The sequence below is a fragment of the Bos javanicus genome, chromosome 2, assembly GCF_032452875.1.
Source record: "Bos javanicus breed banteng chromosome 2, ARS-OSU_banteng_1.0, whole genome shotgun sequence".
Lineage (NCBI taxonomy): Eukaryota > Metazoa > Chordata > Mammalia > Artiodactyla > Bovidae > Bos > Bos javanicus.
The window spans coordinates 125012796-125030605 of NC_083869.1; positions in this window are offsets into that span (position 1 = coordinate 125012796).

Here is a 17810-nt window from a genome sequence, read left to right on the forward strand (position 1 = left end):
ATAATACTAAGAAGGGACTTGCCTGGTGGTCCAGTCATTGAGAATTTGCCTTCCAATGCAGGGAATGTGGATTTGAGCCCTGGTTGGAGAACTAAGATCCCACATGCCATGGTGAGAGAGCCCAAGTGCCACAACAAAGATCCAGGGCAGCCAAAATTAAAAAGAAAAATACCGAGGGCTAACACTGAACTCTTGCCAGACACTGTGCTATAGTTTAAGAGCCTTCTCACCTAATACTGGAATAGCAGTAATATAGTAAATATCCTTAGCGCTGGCTATATGCCAGGCACTATTTTTAAAGCATTTTACAGAAAGAAATTCCTTCAAACCTGGTATGAACCCAATAAGGTAGATTACCCCCTTCTGAGATAAGAAGACTGAGGTACTGAAAAGTTGAGTAATTTGCCCAAGGTCAAACAGCTTGTAAGTGGTAGAACCAGGATTTCATCCCAAGTCGCAGACTCCCAAGCCGGAGATCTTAGATTTTGTTTGCCTGCAGTCATGCTTGTACCAGGGGACTGGTCCCTAGACTGGCTGATTGGATCTAAGGAACTTTCCATTTCCTAGCGCTAGTCCTTTGCACTGATCAGCTGTACTTCCTATACCTTCATAACCGAGTCCCCGTTTTAGTTAAAACTTGGCAGATTTCTGTTACTTACCCTTGAAAAGACCCTGATTCAGAAAATGCCAAATTCCACCCACACCAGGGCAGAGCAAGGGCTTCTTGTGAACTTGTGAGCCCAGAGCATGTTCTACAGACCCTGGCACCGGGGGGTCCCCAGAGACCACGTGCTGGAGAAGACAAAATGCTTCAGCCCCTCCCAGACCAGCAGCTCAGTAGTCTATGTGTTCCAATGTGTAAAGGTCCTGTGAATATTGTTTTTAATTAAAAATAACTTATACTGTGGTTTTTAAAAAAAAATAGTGTATTTAATTTAGTGTATTACTAAAATTCATTTACAGGCAATAGAATAAGTATTATATTAAAATCCTGGCCTCTGAACTCTGGAAAAGAATTTGTCAGTTTCTTAAAAACTAAGCACATAGCTATCATGAAGTGAAGCGAAGTTGCTCAGTCGTGTCCAACTCTTTGGGACCCCATGGACTGTAGCCTACCAGGCTTCTCAGTCTATGGAATGTTCCAGGCAAGAGTACTGGAGTGGGTTGCCATTCAACATAGCAATTAAAAACTTTTGTTTTTATCCCAGAAAAACAAAGACTTGTGTTAAGACAAAGCCCTGTACGTGAATGTTTAGAGCAGCTTTAAGTGAGTGAAAGTTACTCAGTCATGTCTGACTCTGCTACTCCATGGACTACACAGTCCATGGAATTCTCCAGGCCAGAATACTGGAGTGGGTAGCCGTTCCCTGCTCTAGGGGATCTTCCCAACCCAGGGATCGAACCCAGTTCTCCCACATGGCAGGTGGATTCTTTACCAGCTGAGCTACCAGGAAAGCCCTCCGGTTTTATTGGTAGTAGCTAAAAACTGGAAACAACACTTCTACTGCTAAGTCATGTCAGGCGTGTCCGACTCTGTGCGACCCCATAGATGGCAGCCCACCAGGCTCCCCTGTCCCTGGGATTCTCCAGGCAAGAACACTGGAGTGAGTTGCCATTTCCTTCTCCAATGCATGAAAATGAAAAGTGAAAGTGAAGTCGCTCAGTTGTGTCCAACTCAGTGATCCCATGGACTGCAGCCTACCAGGCTCCTCCATCCATGGAAGTTTCCAGGCAAGAGTAGTAAAGTGGGTCGCCAGTGCCTTCTCCAGGAAACAACACAGATGTCCTTAAATAGGTGAATAGTTAAACTATGTTGTATCTATGGAATACCACTCAGCTTAGAGAACTACTCAACAGTGAAAGGAAAAAAGATACTGATACACACAATGACCTTGATGGAATTTCAGAGAATTATGCTAAGCAGGGAAAAACTGATCTCAGAAGGTGACACTTGGTACAATTCATTTGTATAATATTCTTGAAATGACAAAGTTATAGAAATGGACAGATTTCGATGGTGGTCCAGTGTTTGAGACTCCAAGCTCCCAATGAGGGCATAGTTTCAGTCTCTGGTTGGGGAACTAAGATCCTGCATGGGTGGCCAAAAAAAAAGTACAGAAATTAAGATCATTAAGGTTATTAATGCCAGGGGTTAAGGAGGAGATGGAGGCAAGAGGGAACTGGATGTGGCTATAAAAGGGCAACGGGAGGAATCCTTGTGGTGATGGAATATTCTGTCTCGACTGTATCAGCGTAGTGATAGTATGCTATGGTTTTGCAAGATGGTACTATTGTGAGAAATTGGGTAAAGGGCTGAAGTCCATGAGGTCGCTAAGAGTCGGACACGACTGAGCGACTTCACTTTGACTTTTCACTTTATGCATTGGAGAAGGAAATGGCAACCCACTCCAGTGTTCTTGCCTGGAGAATCCCAGAGACGGGGGAGCCTGGTGGGCTGCCTTCTATGGGGTCGCACGGAGTGGGACACGACTGAAGCAACTTAGCAGCAGCAGCAGCAGAATCTTTTTGCATAGCTTAAAACTGCATGTCTATAATTGTCTGAAAATTAAAAGTTTAATTTGATCTGGCTTTTAAAAAATATTTTTATTTATTTATTTGGCTTAGTTGTGGGATATGGGAGCTAGTTCTCTGACCAGGGATTGAACCCGGGGACTCTGCATGGGGAGCATAGAGTCTTAGCCAACAGACTACCAGGGAAGTCCTTGTTTTGTTTTGTTTTTAAGAAAAGTTTTAATTAAAAAAAATCCTGGGCGCTATATTCAAATCATGCCTCCACCCTTTATCAGCTCTGTCTTAGAGTACATTACTCTTCCTCTCTCACCTCAGTATTTACTCATTTTATAGATTTTTGTTTTTGAAAACAAATGATATTGTGCGTGTAAAATGTTAAACACAGTGCTGGTACACTCTAAGAGCTTAAATAAGTCCACTACTCTCAACGTTTGGCTCAATTTCTGTTTTTAGCTGCAAGTGAATTTCTGTTTTTAGCAACATCAAGGGAGTATCATTTCAAATACACCAGAATGGCTGTAGTCAAATAAATACATGAAAGCAAAAACAAAAAGGGGAAGAAATAACAAGTACTGGTGAAAATGTGGAGAAATTGGAAACCCTCATACATTGCTGGTGGGACTGCAATGTGCTTCAGCCTCTGTGAGAAATAACCTGGCAGTTCCTCAAAAAGTGAAACATAGAATTACCACATGACCCTGAAGTTTTACTCTGAAATATATACCCCAAATAATTGAAAACAAACATTCGAACAAGTACATGTAGACATATGTTCATAGCAACATTCACGATAGCCAAAAGTGGAAACAGCCCAAATATTCATCAGTGAGTAACCGGATAAACAAATTATCATACATATGTGCAATAAAATGTTATTCAGCTGTAAAAAGGGATGAAGTAGCAATACATGCTACAGCATGAATGGATCTCAAAAGGCATTACGCTACATGACAGATGGTCATATACTGACCAGACCCCAAATAATATATTGTATGATTCCGTTTATAGGAAACACTCAGAGTAGATAAATCCACTGAGACAGAAAACAGATTGGTGCTTCCCAGGGGCTGAGGGAAGGAGGGAAGGCGGGTGAAACTGTTTATAGTGCGTGAAGTATTTTATCCTGGAGCGTTGAGTATATTTTGACATTGAAGGTGGTGGTTGTATAACACTGTGACTGTACTAATGCCACTAAACTATGGCATGTAGTGTGATTTAATTCAAGTAGTTAATTGTGTGTTATGTGAATTTCATCTCAAAAATTATCTTTAAAAATTCATGGGATGGTTTAAGAAAAATTTCTCTCTCGTATTATGAAGTCCTGAGGTAGAGAAGCTCTAGAATCATTTATTTCAGTGGTTCAGAGAATTCATCCCAGACCCAAGTTCCTTCCATCTCTCAGTGTTTCCATTCTTAGCCTGTTGGCATTTTCTCTTTCATGGTTGAAATATGGTTGCCACGGTTCCAGGCACTGTATCTAGACACAATAGTTGTTGTTGTTGTACAGTCGCTCAGTCGTGTCCGACTCTTTGTGACCCCATGGACGGCAGCACTCCAGGTTTCCCTGTCCTTTGCCATCTCCCGGAGCTTGCTCAAACTCATGTCCATTGAGTCAGTGATGCCATCCAACCATCTCATCCTCTGTTGTCCCCTCCTCCTCCTGCCTTCTATCTTTCCCAGCATCAGGGTCTTTTCTAATGAGTCAGCTCTTCAAATGATGTGGCCAAAGTATTGGAGCTTCAGATTTAGCATCAGTCCTTCCAGTGAATACTCAGGGTTGATTTTCTTTAGGACTGACTGGTTGGATCTCCTTATAGTCCAAGGGACTCTCAAGAGTCTTCTCCAACCACAGTTCAAAAGCATCAGTTCTTCTGCATTCAGCTTTCTTTATGGTCCAACTCTCACATCCATACATGACTAGTGGAAAAACCATAGCTTTGCTTATATAGACTTTTGTTGGCAAAGTAATGTCTCTGCTTTTTAATACGTGGTTTATGTTATAATACATGGTTTATTTTATAATTTTCTATTTGTTTATTATTATTTGGTTGCACTGTGTCTTCGTTGCTTTGCACGGGCTTTCTCTAGTTGTAGCAGGTGGGCTACTCTGTTGTGGTGCATGGGTTTCTCATTGGGAGGGCTCCTCTTGTTGCAGAGCATAGGCTCCATGAGCAGAGGCTTCAATGCTTGCAGCACATGGGCCTCATAGCTGTGGCGCATGGGCTTAGTTGCTCCATAGCATGTGGGATCTTCCCGGACCCAGGGATCTAACCGGCATCCTTTGCACTGCGAGGCAGATTCTTAACCCCTTAATCACTAGGTAAGCCCATAACATGATTTTAATGGCTGAATGACATTTTAAGTTCTGCAACCTAATGAACACTTTCCAGTTTGTTTTGGCATGCTTAAAATCAGATTTACAGAAGGACATTAAGTGCTGACTCAGAGAGAAAGCAATGGATGATGGCAGACTAATTTCTTGGATTCTCCGTCTCCTTAACTCAAGGCAAGAGCTCAGATGCCCTCTTTCAGTGAGAAGAGGGGTCTGGTAGGTACTCCCTTTCCTTTCCCTGCACTTTGAGGCTCTTCACCCCTACGGAGCTTCCTTCAGTAATTGTCTCATTGCCTTCCTTTACTATCTTGGTGGTTGTTTTCTCCTCCCTTCCATAACTCTCGAGTCTACGTAGAATTCCTTAGCATATTTGAGACTTCTTATAATTGCATCAGTTATAATTCTTCTAGTTGCAAGGGACCAAAAAACCATCCCCCTGTAACTAAAGAGGATAGGTGAAGACATCTATCATATCTGCATTTAGAGACTCAAACACAAACCTAAAGAATTTCTCAGGACCTCCCTGGAGGTCCAGTGGTTAAGATTTCACATTCCAATGCAGGGGGTGTGGGTTCGATCCCTGGTTGGGGAGCTAAGATCCCACATGACTCGCCAAAAAACCAAAACATAAAGCAGAAGCAATAGTGTAACAAATTAAATAAAGAATTTAGAAATGGTCCACCAAAAAAAAAATCTTAAAAAAACAAAAAAGAATTTATCTCTCTCTACCTCCCCCCCCGCCGACTCTATCTCTGTGTCTATCTGTCTCTTCAATCTCTAAACTTGATTTTCCTTCCTCCTGGTTCCCTGGTGAAACACAGCTCCTTTTCCAGAGTTCCAACAGATGTGCTGGAGAGCATTCTCATTGGCCCAGCTTGGGTTATATGTCCATCTTTGTACCAGTCACTGTTGTGCTCTGATTGGTTAGATAGACCAGACCTCATTGTGTGCTCTCATCTAGAGAAATAAAGATGGAGTTGGGCCCACCAGGGCTTTATAGAATGAGAATAGGACAAGTGAATCTGTAAATTACAACAGGAGCATGCAGTTTCCAAAAGGTGTAAAGCAGGCTGGGCGGGTAAATGCCAACATCCTTTCCGGGATATTCAGCATGGTACTTAGTTTGTCTCCAACAGTGTGTCCATGGGGGTTGTTTATAACTCGCTGTCCATTCCAATCAGCTGATGCCTATCCCCTTCCAGTTTTTAACTTTTTTGAACATCACCTCTGCCCATTTCCATCAAACAGTCTTACCCCAATTTATTAATGTTCTCAGCCAGGTCATCTGTTTCTGCCCCATCGGCACACATCCAGTGGCCCAACCATACTTCTCAGGGCCTCACTCTGAAGGAAGATTCTTGGCGTCTACTCTGAAGCTGACTCATCTTTAAAGACCACCAGCTCAACTACCATTTCATCTATGAAGCATTCCTGGTTGCCCCCACCTGTAACTGACCTCCACTCTGCTCTACCCCAACTGAGTGCTCCTTATTACCACCTCTCTCAGGGGCTTCCCTGGTAGCTCAGCTGATAAAGGATCCACCTGCCATGCAGGAGACCTCGGTTCAACTCCTGGGTCAGGAAGATCCCCCAGAGAAGGGATAGGCTACCCACTCCAGTATTCTAGAATGGAGAATTCCATGGACTGTATTATAGTCCATGGGGTCGCAAAGAGTCGGACACAACTGAGCGACTTTCATTTCAACACCTCTTTCAATGTTCTCTTTGCTTGGAATTAGACTTTTACCCATCTTTACCTCCCTTATGAGACTCTAAGTTTCTTGAAGAAAATGACTACATCTTATTCATCTTTCTATTGCTGGAAAGGGGGACCTTTCCAGGGCCTGAGAGTTGGGCTCTCGTCTAACACTTGGAAATAAATTGTCCAAGGAGATACACGTTATCAAAGCCAGAGATTTTATTGGGAAGGGGTGTTCCATGAAAAGCCGCAGGGTAAGGAACCCGGAAGAACTGCTCTGCCATGTGGCTCACAGTCTCAGGCTTTCTGGTGATGGGATTTGTTTCCGGGTTGTCTCTGGCCAATCATTCTCATTCAGGGTCTTCCTGGTGGTACATGCATCACTCAGCCAAGATGGGTTCCAGCAAGAAGGATTCTGGGAGGACACATGGACTTGTATCTTTCTGTGTCCTTTTGAACTTTCTTGAAGTCTTCCGGTTGGTGGTGGCTAGTTAATTCTGTGTTCCTTACCAGGATCTCCTGTCATAAAATAACTCATGCAAATGGTTACTGTGGTACCTGGCCAGGGTGGGTGGTTTCAGTCAGTGGTTCCCCTTACATTTCTATTTCCTAAAAGTCTGTCACAGCAGTCCTCTGCCACTTAATTTGTCCTGTGACATTAGACAAAGCCCTTCCTCTCTTTGAGCTTGATTTATTCTTTTGTAAAATAGGGAAGATGGTGGTCCTTACTTCCCAGCTTTTTGTGATACCTGAAACACTCATACATAATTTATTGAACAGATACGCCATGCATATCATAATATGCCTTATAAAGGTCAAATACCTAGCGCTGGCAGACCTGGGACTCAAAAATGCTTTTCTAAATAGGCTATGTTCCTAACTACTCCCAACAGCCTTCCGCATTGGAGAAAAACAGTTCCTGGAACACAGTAGGAGCGCAATGAATGTTGGTAAATGCTTGGCTCTGTTGAATTAACTTTGGTTTGGCTGCGCTTTCCCCTGGACTGTGGTTTGTGTCAGCAGACCATGGGACCTTCCTGCTGACCTGGAATATGTCTTTCCAGCACTCCTGTAAACTGGGAGGAGCTCATGGACTGTAAATCCTGGATCTGGAACAGCCCAAAGGTCTTTGCACCAACCCAGAAAACAAGTGGAACACCAGCCAAGGAAGACATTACCTGGCAGGGGAGGGGAAATGTGGGAGCCGTCTCTTCCTCCTCCCCAATAGAGGAGGCCAAAGTCCAAGGCCTCGGGTCTTCTATCTTGGACATATTCCTTACTTTTTGGTTTTGAAGGAATTTGTGGAGATAAAACCACTTCTCCGTTGTGAGCCTCCTCACTTCCTAACAACTTAGTGGTTAGATATTTGGGAAAGGGACCATGGGCAATTTGGATCTACCAGATTCATATTCCTGTTTCTGGAAATTTTTTTCCCTAAAGTGATTTGTTTTTCATTTATTGATCAGTTGATATGTGGCAAGTGTTGCATTGCACACGTTATGTACATTATTTCATTCAGAATCTCTCAGTCTTGAGACTGCTGATTTTTTGGACTGGAAGTGTTGTAAAGGACGGTCCTGTGCCTTGTAGGGCAGCATGCCTGTCTTCTGTCTACCAGATGCTAGTAGCACCTGCCCACTTGTGACAACTGAAACATGTCTCCAGAGTTTGCCAAACATCCCGGGATCAAAATCATTCCAGGATGAGAATGATTTGCTCGAATAGACTCCATGATATACTGAGGAAAGGGGAAAACAGATTGTAAAACAGACTGTTTGTTTTTAAAAAAAAACAGACTGTTTAATATGTTGCCATTTTGTTAGCATATTTAAACATAGAAGGATGATCTAGAAGATTGTCGTTGCTGTTCAGTTGCTCAGTTGTGTCCGACTCTTTGCAACCCCATAGACTGCAGCACGCCAGGCTGTCCTTTACCATCTCCCGGAGCTGGCTCAAACTCATGTCCATTGAGTCAGTCATGCCATCCAACCATCTCTGTCGTCCCCTTCTCCTCCTGTCTTCTATCTTTCCTAGCATCAGGGTCTTTTTCCAGTGAGTGAGCTCTGTGCCTCAGGTGGCCAGAGTATTGGAGCTTCACCTTCAGCAACAGTCCTTCTAATGAATATTCAGGACTGATTTCCTTTAGGATTGACTGGTTTGATCTCCTTTCAGTCCAAGGGACTCTCAAGAGTCTTTTCCAACACCACAGTTCAAAAGCATCAGGATAAATCTAAAAGATAAATTCTGCAAAAAAATCCAAAACATAGTACTCTCTGAAAAAAAGTGAAAGTTAGTCACTCAGTCATATCTGACTCTGTGATCCCATGGACTGTAGCCCGCCGGGCTCCTCTGTCCGTGGAATTCTCCAGGCAAGAATACTGGAATGGGTTGCCATTTCCTTCTCCAGGGGATCGTCCCAACTCAGTGATTGAACCTGGGTCTCCTGCATTGCAGGCAGATTCTTTACTATTTGAGCCACCAGAGAAGCCTGGTAGTACTCTCTAGGGGTGGATTATTAGCAACTTTTATTTTCTTATATCTGTTTATCTGTATTTTCTGATTTTTCTAAAATGATCAGAAAACATTTCTTTGTCTTTTTCCTGTCTAACTTAAAGAAGGAAGGGAGTTTACTTATAGGAAATACATATTATCAAATAGTGAACAATATATTATGTTTAGTCAATTGATTGTCATCAAAAGTAACAAGAGACTTAAATGAAGAAAGGATAGTCTTTTCAACAAATGATGCTGGAAAAACTGGATATTTGAAGGGAAAAAAATGAACCTCTACTATTACCTCACACTATACATAAAAACTAACATGAAATGAACAATAAATGTTAAGAGTAGCACTTTTGGGGGAATAAACACAGAAAACACATCTGTGATGTTGGGTTAGGCAAAGATTCCTTAGATAAAATACAAAAAGCACAAAATATAAAATAATTGATATATTGAATTCCATCAAAATTAAAGTCTTCCACTTTTATAGGGATTGAAAAGGCAAGCCATGATCTGAAAGAAAATATGTGCAATTTATATATCTGAGAAAGGATAAATCTAGAATATCTAGAATATACAAATACTTAGTAATAAGAAAACAACACAATAAAGAATATGACCAAAAGATTTTGAAAGACACTGCAACAGATACACAAGATATACAAAAGGCCAGTAAGTACATCAAAGATGCTCAGCATCCTTAGTCATCACAGAAATGCAAATGAAAAACTCATGAGATACCATTACACACCTGGGAGAATGACTGAAGTTAAAAAGGTTGACAATACCAAATGTTGACAAGGATGCAGAGCAATGAGAACTCTTCTATATTGTTGATGGAATTAGCTCAGCTGGTAAAGAATCTGCCTGCAATGCAGGAGATCCCAGTTTGATTCCTGGGTTGGGAAGATCAGCTGGAGAAGAAACAGGCTACACACTCCAGTATTCTTGGGCTTCCCTTGTGGCTCAGACAGTAAAGAATCTGCCTGCAATACGGAAGACATGGGTTCAATCCCTCGGTTGGGAAGATCCCCTGGAGAAGGAAATGGCAACCCATTCCAGTATTCTTGCCTGGAGAATTCCATGGACAGAGGAGCCTGGCAGGCTACAGTCCACGGGATCCCAGAGAATTGGACATGACTGAATGACTTTCACAGCCCCTTTGGAAAATGATTTGGAAATTTCTTATAAAACTAATATACATTTACTATATGTCCACAAAATTTCACTCCTATGTTTTTACCTAAGAGAAATAAAAACCTATGCCCCCACAAATAGCAGGTTTATTCATAAAAGCCAACATTACAAACAACTCAAATATCCATTAACTGGTGAGTGGGTAGACAAATTTCTGTCTTTTTTTTTTTTGACAAATTTCTATATATCCATGCAATAATATTGTATTTGGCAATAAAAAAGAATGAACTACTGATACACTCAACAACATGATGAGTCTCAAAAGCATTATGCTAACTGAAAGAAGTCAGCCCCAAAAGATTACACCATGAGTACTTACTCCATTTATATGAAATTCTAGAAAAATCAAAATTATAGTGGCAAAGCTAACCAGTGGTTCTTAGGGGACAGGATTGGAGGAAGGGACTGAGGACAAGGAACTCAAGGAAATTTTGAGGGGGATTAAAAATTTCCATATCAAGATTGTGGTGACTGTATACCTCGGTCAGTAAGCTGGGGACTTCCCTGGTGGTCCAGTGATTGAGGATCTGCCTTGCGATGCGGGGGAATGGTGTTTGACCCCTGATGGAGGAACTAAGACCCCATATCCTGCAGGGCAACTAAGCCCATGTGCAGCAACTACTGAGCACTCTCTCACCCAGGAACTGAGCACCACAATTAGAGAGAGGTCCCCACACTGCATGCAACTAGAGAAGCCTGCATGCTGCAGCTAACACCCAATGCAGCCAAATATATAAATTAAATGAAACATTTTAAAAACTCAGTGAGCTATACATTTAAAATGGGAAAATGTTACTGTATACAAATTCTACCTTAATTATGACTCACTTTAAAAATTTTGATGCCATGACAGATCTATTAGAATGACTAAAATGAAAAAGACCAATTATACCAAGTATAAAGAATATGTGGAGCAACTCATTTGCTTTTGAACATTGTTAGTGATGTATAAAACTGTACAAACTCTTTAGAAAACAGGTGGGCAGTTCTTTATGAAGTTAAACACATATTTGTCATATAATCCAGCAATTCCAGTTCTAGGTATTTACCCAAGAGGAATGCAACTATATGTCCACAAAAGGACTTAAAACTGAATATTCATAGCATATTAATATAAATGAAAATAAACCAAATGTTCAACTGAGAAAGGAATGGCCTGGGGCATTTTTGTACAATGAAATAGCACTCAGTTATAAAAAGGAATGACCTACCAAAATAAAAAACCCATGAATAAACTTTATAAACATTAGGCTGAGCAAAAGAAAGTATACGCAGAAAACATATTCTGCATAATTCCACTTACGTGAATTTCTAGAACAGGTAAAATTAATCTGAACTTGAATGCAAAACTTTTTTTAAAAGGAATGGCAAAATAGATTCATCAGGGAAAATGAAGCAGGGGAATTACATATAGAAGGCTATATTTGAGATGACTTCACACCTGTCTGATGTGATTAGAACAGTGAGAAGATAATCTCGTTTCCTTTCTTATATACTTTAATGATTTTTCACACTTTAAATAGCGTTTCTTTAAAAGAGTTGCTGTGAGGACAGCGGAGATCTCCGCTGTCCTCTCTGCCTCTATCACACCAAATACAAACGCAACATGATCGACCACATTGTGCTGCACCGAGAAGAGCGGGTTGTCCCCATTGAAGTGTGCCGATCCAAATTGTCCAAATACTTGCAGGGAGTAGTTTTCCGCTGTGATAAGTGTACCTTCACCTGCTCCAGTGACGCGAGCCTCCAGCAACACATAGAAAAGCACAACGAACTGAAACCTTACAAATGCCAGCTCTGCTACTATGAGACCAAGCACACGGAAGAACTGGACAGCCACCTTCGGGATGAGCATAAGGTAGGGGCCTGGCCTCCCTGCTCCCACCCTCGGCACGGCGTTGGGAGGGGCCGGGCCGAATCTAGCTATGCCGCTCTGTGCAGGACAGACGCACGTGCTAAAATAATGTTTAAAGTGAGGTTCAGTTTATTCCATTATCAATGAACTGTAAGATCATTTTAGAAAATTGGAACACAGATGAGGGAAAGAAAACCATCCATAATGCCACCCCCCACGTCTAACTGCTTAATGCTTTTGGTCTCTTCTGTACCTACTTCCTTTTGTTTTATTTCATTCTGAGAATATGCGATCCCTTCTATGAAAGAGTGAATCTTCCCTTTCTTGTTTTCGTCTTACCCTAACTAGAGTACTTTACCATATTATTTTAAGTGTATTATCACAAAGCTTGATAATTTTTTTCTGTAAAGGGCTGGGTAGTAAATATTTTAGGCTTTGCGGGCCAGATGGTCTCAGTGGCAACAATTCAATTCTGCCCTTGTAGCAAGAAAGGAGTCCTAGAGAAGACATCAATGAATGGGCATGGCTGTGTTTTAAAAAAAAAAAAAAAAACTATTTACAAAATTAGGCAACGGGCTGTGGACCCGTAGTTACTGGCCCCCTCTTCTCTCTGATGGCTCTGCCAGCAAGAGTCTCAGTCATGTAAGTTGTTTCCCAATATATTGCTGACTACAGACATTTTCCAAGGCATTACTATTCATGTCTAAGCATTATAAGGACTGTAAAATGTGTGTTATATTTGCGGGAGGGAACAAATTGGTACAGGACATAAAATACGGGGTTTATGAAAAAAATTCCCTTCCAAAAGTCTGCTGATCCAGAGGGTAAGATATCCCAGGTGGCTTCCTCACTTCTCGGAGGATAGCATAGCACGGATTAAGACCATTGTTTCTGGTTTTGTATATTGTCCAGAGTTCGGGGAGTGTGTGTGTGGAGGGGGGCAGGGGGAATGATTAGTATTTGTTTCATGAAAAGAGCCTGTTGAAATGTTTTGTAATTAACCAACAAATCCCAAACATCTAGTGAGTGTTTACTTAAAGCACAATGAGAAGCAAAAAAATAAATAAATAAATAAATAAAGAGTTGCTGTACTGCTCAGCCATAAAAAATAATGAAATAATGTCATTTTCAGCAACATGGATGGACCTAAAGATCATCACACTCAATGAAGACAGTCAGAAAGAGAAAAACAAATACCATAAGATATCACTTACATGTGGAATCTAGTGTGTGTGTGAAAGTCTCTCAGTCGTGTCCCACTCTTTGTGACCCCACGGACTATACAGTCCATGGAATTCTCCAGGCCAGAATACTGGAGTGGGTGGCCTTTCCCTTCTCCAGGGGATCTTTCCAACCCAAGGATCAAACCCAGGATCTCCCGCACTGCAGGCAGATTCTTTACCAGCTGAGTCACAGGGGAATCCAGAATATGACACAGATGAACTTCTACAAAACGAAAACAGACTCACAGGCACAGAGAACAGACGTGCGGTCGCCAAGGGGAGGGGAGTGCAGGAGGGATGGATTGGGAGCTTGGGGTTGGCAGAGGCAAACTGAATGTGTAAACAACAAGGTCCTACTGTGTAGCACAGGGAACTATAGTCAAAATCCAGTGATAAACCACAAGGGAAGAGAATATGATAAAAATGTGTAAATATAGGTATAACTGAATCACTTTGCTGTACAGCAGAAATTAACAGAATATTGTAAATCAACTACACTTCAATAAAATAAATTTTAAAAAATAAAAAATAGAGACTAACCTGGTGGTCTAATGGTTAAGAATCTGCCTTGCAAGGCAGGGGACGCAGGTCTGGTGGGGGAGCTGAGATTCTCAGATTCTGCGGGGCAACTAAGCCCATGCCATAACTAGAGAGAAGCCCTCACATTGCAATGAAGATCCCATGTGCAGCGAATAAGACCTGAAACAACCAAATAATTAAATAAATATTTTTCTAAATGCTTTTAAAAAAGAGTTGCTGTCAGTTGTGTGGCCACTTCTCCTCCAAGCACCAATGTTCTAGTAACACACCACATTTGGCCTTTTGTTCTCCTGAGAGGTTGTAACTTCTTTCTACAGTTTTCAGTCTCTGGGTTACCTCAGCATCTTTTTTCAGCTTTATTCTCTTTTAAGCTATAATTATATGTCTAATTCCCTATATTAAATCTCATTAAAAGAGAGTTGCTATAGTTTAGCCCCAAAACATGGGCCAGGTATTAAGGTTTATCACTATCTAAATTTGGAGTAAATACTTCTCCTGATGATTTACTTTTTCTTTGTTTGATATAATAACTGTCTTTCTATTCAACAAGAACTTGAAACAAAACTTTTATCATTTCGCCCGATTTCTTGCTTACGTTGACATCTCTTTCAAATTTCAGAGTCATTCTTTTTCTTTTTTTTTTTTTTCTGGTCGCACCATGTGGCATGTGGAACTTCCCCAACCAAGGATGGAACCCACACCCCCTGCAGTGGAAGCAGGGAATCTTAACCACTGGGCCACTAGGGAAGTCCCAGGCTCACTCTTAATTTGTACATCATGAAATTAAAGGAAGATATCAGAAAAATTGGATAATGACTATTGCTCCCTAATTCTTTCCTTTAAAAATGACTTTAAAAAGTATTTAAATTAAATTTAAAATATTGCCTTACATATAAGTAAGCATATCTGTACCTCTTGTAAATTTGTAGGCATAGTTTTAAATCAGTGCTCGACTTGTCTTCAGTAAATGGACAAATTGTGATTATTACTAATTCTTTTCTACCATTGAAAGTGCTAGCTGCACAGTCATGTCCAACTCTTTGAGACCCCATGGACTGTATAGCCCACCAGGCTTCTCTCTCCATGGAATTCTCCTGGCAAGAATACTGAAGTGGGTTGCCATTCCCTTCTCCAGGGGATCTTTCTGACTCAAGAATCCAACCCGAGTCTCTGCATTGCAGGCAGATTCTTTACCATCTGAGCCACCAGGGAAACCGATTATCTAACGACTACTATGTTCATTAGCAAAAGCCTAGAGTGAAATTATTGTCCTAAGCCTGGTGAAGTAATACTTTTTGTTGCATTTTCTTTTTTGTTCTAATTTTTGAATATAAAACTTTGTGATTTACTAATAAAAAAGTGAGTGATTAACAACAACACAGATGTGCAAGTGGTTTACCACAGTTGCATGTCTTGAGTTGCAGTTCTTTACTGCTCCCAAATAAATCTATTTTGCTGGTAAAAATAACTGTTGACCTGGCCAACCAAGGTCCATCTAGTCAAGGCTATGGTTTTCCAGTAGTCATGTATGGATGTGAGAGTTGGACTATAGAGAAAGCTGAGTGCCAAAGAATTGATGCTTTTGAACTGTGGTGTTGGAGAAGACTCTTGAGAGTCCCTTGGACTGCAAGGAGATCCAACCAGTCCACCCTAAAGGAAATCAGTCCTGAATATTCATTAGAAGAACTGATGCTGAAGCTGAAACTCCAATACTTTGGCCACCGGATGTGAAGAACTGACTCATTGGAAAACACCCTGATGCTGGGAAAGATTGAGGGCAGGAGGAGAAGGGGATGACAGAGGATGAGATGGTTGGATGGCATCACCAACTCAATGGACGTGAGTTTGGGTAAACTCCAGGAGTTGGTGATGGACAGGGAGGCCTGGTGTGCTGTGGTTCATGGGGTCACAAAGAGTCAGACATGACTGAGTGACTGAACTGAACTGAATTGAACTGACCTGACCTGTGTTTCAGGTCAACAAATTCTAGGTAAAAGTTTTGCATGCTGAAGTGATTGGGGTGCAATGTATCAATATTTGTAACTTATTTTTAAATTTACCAGAGATAAGATGAATCAATAGCGGGATGGCTAGAGTATATGTGATTAAACAACTACAGCAAAATGTTCATTGTAGAATCTAGGTGGTGGGTATACAGTTTCACTGTACATTCTTTCAGACTTTCTAAATGTTGCAAAATTTGCCTTAAAATGTTGGTGGGGGGAAAGAGTGTTAAGAAAAAAAGAACAACAACAAACTAATCTGTAGTGACAGAAAGCAGAGAATAGGTGTCTGGGGACATGAGAAAGGGGACTGGGAGACTCACTGCACAGGGAGACAAGGGAATTTGATTTGGGTTCAGTTCAGTTCAGTCGCTCAGTCATGTCCGACTCTTTGCGACCCCATGAACCACAGCACACCAGGCCTCTCTGTCCAGGCCTGTCCATCACCAATTCCCGGAGTCCACCCAAACCCATGTCCATCGAGTCGATGATGCCATCCAACCATCTCATCCTCTGTCGTCCCCTTCTCCTCCTGCCCTCAATCTTTCCCAGCATCAGGGTCTTTTCCAATGAGTCAGCTCTTTGCATCAGGTGGCCAAAGTATTGGAGTTTCAGCTTCAACATCAGTCCTTCCAATGAACACCCAGGACTGATCTCCTTTATGATGCACTGGTTGGATCTCCTTGCAATCCAAGGGACTCTCAAGAGTCTTCTCCAACACCACAGTTCAAAAGCATCAATTCTTCGACGCTCAGCTTTCTTTATAGTCCAACTCTCACATCCATAAAATGACCACTGGAGAAACCATAGCCTTGACTAGACAGACCTTTCTTGGCAAAGTAATGTCTCTGCTTTTGAATATGCTGCCTAGGTTGGTCATAACTTTCCTTCCAAGGAGTAAGCGCCTTTTCATTTCATTGCTGCAGTCGTCATCTGCAGTGATTTTGAAGCCCAGAAAAATAAATTCTGACACTGTTTCCACTGTTTCCCCATCTATCTGCCATGAAGTGATGGGACCGGATGCCATGATATTAGTTTTCTGAATGTTGAACTTTAAGCCAACTTTTTCAGTCTCCACTTTCACTTTCATCAAGAGGCTCTTTAGTTCTTCACTTTCTGCCATAAGGGTGGTGTCATCTGCATATCTGAGGTTATTGATATTTCTCCCAGCAATCTTGATTCCAGCTTGTGCTCCCTCCAGCCCAGCGTTTCTCATGATGTACTCTGCATATAAGTTAAATAAGCAGGGTGATAATATACAGCCTTGACGTACTCCTTTTCCTATTTGGGTTAGTTACGTAGCATTTGATTAGTTACATAGATGTCAAAACTCATGGAACTGTGCATTTAGAACATATGCATTTTATTGCATGCAAATTATACTTCAATGAGTTTTATTTGAAAGGAAAAATTTTAGAGAAGAACACCAACCAACCTCAAAGGGGAAAAAGTAAAACTTAGAGAACCTGGCAAGCCTTGCTTCGGTTGGTCTGTGACTTCAACTCTGAGCTTCCCCCCCACCAAATCTTACCTATCTTTAAGGCCTAGCTGAAACGTCACCATTTCCAGGAAAGTTCCCTGGCCTTTCCAGCCTCCAATGATTCATTTTTGAAGTCAATATTGATTCTGCATATTAATATAAAAAATACTCCATGAACAAGTATAGTGCTTCAGTTTATTAGATGCTTTCAGCTCACTGTCTCATCTGACTTTCACCTTAACCATTAGTTAGGGCAAGGATTCTTCTACCTTCTACCCATTGTAGAGTTGGGAAAACTGAACCTCAGGAAGGGAATCTTAACCTAAATCTTACAGCTTCCAATTCCTGGGCTTCCAATTCTCCTTCTCCATTAGAAGGATGGGTGGAGACAGCACAGGTCAAAGAGTTAGAACTCCTGGTAATATGCTTGAGAAATTCCTGGGGAAT